The following is a 3832-nucleotide window of genomic DNA, read 5'->3' as shown; positions in this document are numbered from 1 at the left end:
AAACTCTGGTCTCCCACACAGACAGCTCTGCATGAATGACTCTTTCTCTATCGAAATTCCGCTGTCTTGATAAAACAGCTCTGTCTAGGCAGTGGGCAGGGTGAACCTGCTGGGCAGTCACAGCATGAGGCAGCCTTGTAGTGATGGCACAGTTGTGTATCTCAATTGTGTTGGTGGTTACAGGAAGCTACACTCGTAATAAGATTGTATAGAAGTACACACGTGTGTGCTTATAAAACCAATGAAATCTGAATCAGCTCTGTGGAGCATTTCAATGTCAATTTCCTGATTTTGATTTTGTACTGTAATTATTCAAGATGTTACCACCACTGAAGGAGGCGAGGTATAGGGTACACTGGGCCTCCCTGTACACTTTCTTTGAACCTTCTGGTGACTCTATCATTATTTCAAAATGAAAAGTTAAAAAAAAATTATAGTTGGCCCTCAAGGTTGGCATTTGGTCAGTGGGGACCCACACGGGTTCAACATGTGTTTCGAGAAGTGTTATTTCTGTTCGGGGCCCATCTACCCTGGCCGCAGCATGATGTTCATCTGCAACAATTGCAAAGTGTTCAGATTTTGTAAATCTAAATGTCATAAACACTTTAAAAAGAAGTGCAATCCTCACAAAGTTAGGTGGACCAAAGCATTCCAGAAAGCAGCTGGTAAAGAGCTTACAGTGGATAATTCATTTGAATTTAACAAACATAGAAATGAACCTATCAAACACCAGCGAGAGCTATGGAATTAAACTATTGATGCAATGAAGAGAGTTGAAGAGATCTAACAGAAATGCCAAGCTAAATTTATAATGAACAAATTGAAGAAAAATAAAGAGCTACAGAAGTTCAGGATATCAAAGAAGTCAAGCAAAACATCCATCTTATCCAAGCCCCTCTTGCAGGCAAAGGGAAGGAGTTGGAAGAGAAAATGATACAGCAGTTACAACAGGATGTGGATGTGAAGATGTTTCTTAAACATCTCTGTAACCATTTCTTTTATGTACATTTGAAAATGCCCTTTGGAGACTTGGAACTGCTAAATTATTAGTTTATATTTTATGTAAGTTCGCTTAAATGAAAAGTGATTAAAATATATCTCTTCTACATTGCCGTCTACAAAACATCATATTAAGGATATTACATTGCATCTCAGTGTTAAATCTTCACTGATAGATGTACTTATGTAAATCATGAAAATTCTACTTAAGTGAATTGTGGATGTAAAATGGTTATGTCATTTGGATAATGGCACTAGGCAGCATTTGTATAATAACTAATGGCAAAAATTCATGGCTGGTGATGTATAAAATAAAATATTCTTTGCAGTAAAATGTTCCCTTTATTAATGTTATAGAAGGGGGGATACAACAAGGAACTAACAATTTGTATGACCGTGACAAATATTTCGATTTTAGTATTTCCTGTTTTGGTTTATTTGCATCTTAGAAGAGCATAATGACATTGTTTGATGAAGCCTAATTATGCTGGACTGTTTCGATGAGCTATCAGACTGTTAACCTTTCTGATAGCTAGTTGTGGATGTTGGGCATGAGAACTGAATAATCTTTGCCTGGAGTGACACTACACTCTAGAAATTACACTTTGGAGAATACTCAGCTCTAGCTTGTGATTCCTGGTAGAAAAAACTTTATTTTCCTAACCTAGCAATGATCTAGAAGCAGAGGAATCCCAGTGCCTTTTAAAAGTTATGTGGTTTTCTTTTAAAAAGCTCCTGTTTTGGGGAAGTAGAATTTATGGGTACAACATCTGCTCATTATTTGCACATAAAATAAAACCGTTTAAAAAGAAAAAAGTTGTAGTTGGACATAAAATAATTTTTAAATTTAAAATTACCTCAGGATATACACATGTATGGAACTAATATTTTATACATAATCTTAATTTGCTTTGGTCAGTGTATCTACTTGTAAATGTGTCTCACCATTCGGTTCCCTGCGTTCTGTTGCTAAATATGGTGCTATAGCACTTTTGGTATGATAGCCATGGACTGTTCTCTGATTTTCTCCATTTTTTGCTAATGATGTGTAACTATGACATGTGGATAGTACCTGGATGGCCTGGTTTAATCGCCATGGCTACTTTTGTAAGCATCTCATGGCAAATCTTGTGGGAGCACAGACAGGTTCTGTGAATCTGCATGGTCAGAGTAAGCTTGCTCTCCTTGGGTGGCTGGATGGTTACGAGTATTTTTCACAACTGTCACTTCCTGAACTTGACCTTTGGTGTACTCTCCAGATTTGCTCATGCATCTGCTATGCTTGAGGCATGGCTTTAAAATAATATAACTTTTCCAGCCAGATGCGGTGGCTCATGCCTCTAATCCCAGCACTTTGGGAGGCTGAGGCAGGCGGATCACTTGAGGTCAGGAGTTCAACACCAGCTTGGTCAACATGGTGAAACCCTGTCTGTACAAAAAATACAAAAATTAGCCTGACATGGTGGTGCGTGCCTGTAATTCCAGCTACTCGGGAGACTCAGGCACAAGAATTACCTGAACCCGGGAGATCATGCCGCTTCACTCCAGCCTGGGCAACAGAGCAAGACTCTGTCTCAAAATAATAATAATAATAGTAAATAAATAAAATAAAGTAAAATAAATAAAATAAATTAGGCCATGTGCAGTGACTCACGCCTATCATCTCAACACTTTGAGGGGCTGAGGCAGATGGTTCATTTGAGCTCAGGAGTTGGAGACCAGCCTGGCCAACATGGCTGAAACCCCATCTCTACTAAAAATACAAAAATTAGCTGGGCGTGGTGCTGCATGCCTGTAATCCCAGCTACTTGGGAGGCTGAGGCACGAGAATCAATAGAACCCAGGAGGCGAAGGTTGCAGTGAGCCAAGATTGTGCCATTGCACTCTAGCCTGGGCAACAAGAGCGAAACTCCCTCCCAAAAAAAAGAAAAAGAAAAAAAAAAACAAAGAAATGCTGCCCTTCCCACAGCTACCCTACCTATGCTACCCTACCTGCCACATTACTACAAACTGCACCACCAGTGAATGTAACTCAAGTTGCAGTAAATTAAATATCTCCTAGAAATTTGGAGTTGGCACAGAGGGACTGAGCTACGTATCATCTGTGAAGGACCAGACTGGAGAGAAAGGAGAGAGAGAGAGAAAGAGAGAGAGAGAGAAACTGCCTGGAGTTGCTACTCCCAGTTCTGAAGTTCAGTTGGGTTTCTTAAGATTTATCTCTTTATAAGAAATCTCCCTTTACATGAATTAGCATGAGTGGGTTTTAGTTAATTATACCTTTTTTTTTTTTTTTTTTTTTGAGATGGAGTTTCACTCTTGTTGCCCAGACTGGAGTGCAATGGCACCATCTTGCTTACTGCAACCTCCACCTCTCGGGTTCAAGCAATTCTCCTACCTCAGCCTCCCAAGTAGCTGGGATCATAGGCATGTGCCACCATGCCCAGCTAATTTTTGTATTTTTAGTAGAGATGGGGTTTCACCATGTTGGTCAGGCTGGTCTCAAACTCCTGATGTCATGTGATCCGCCCGCCTCGGGCTCCCAAAGTGCTGGGATTATAAGTGTGAGCCACCACATTCGGCCAACCAAATAATTCTTGAGTCAGATTTTCAGAGAGAGTCTTCAAAACAAAGTTTATAAAATCAGTGAGTACGTATTAACCATATTAGGAGCTAATCTCATTCATTTTTATTTCCTTTTCTATTTCTTCTTTTAAAAATGTGAAATGTATCATCCATACAGAAGAGTGAGCAAAATTTACATATATGGTTTAAAGCAACCCCTGGTTGAAACCATACATATGTGTTGTATGCACTCTTCTAGGCCTGATAGTAA

At 39.5% G+C, this 3832-nt stretch overlaps 1 pseudogene; it reads left to right on the top strand.

Moving 5' to 3' along the window:
- Window positions 1–353: 353 nt before the first annotated feature.
- On the top strand, window positions 354–1173 carry LOC100430658 (putative ribosome biogenesis protein RLP24 pseudogene; annotated as a pseudogene).
- The last annotated feature ends 2659 nt before the right edge of the window (window positions 1174–3832 follow it).

This window comes from Macaca mulatta, chromosome 18, assembly GCF_049350105.2.
Source record: "Macaca mulatta isolate MMU2019108-1 chromosome 18, T2T-MMU8v2.0, whole genome shotgun sequence".
NCBI lineage: Eukaryota > Metazoa > Chordata > Mammalia > Primates > Cercopithecidae > Macaca > Macaca mulatta.
This window is presented reverse-complemented; position numbering and strand designations above follow the sequence as displayed.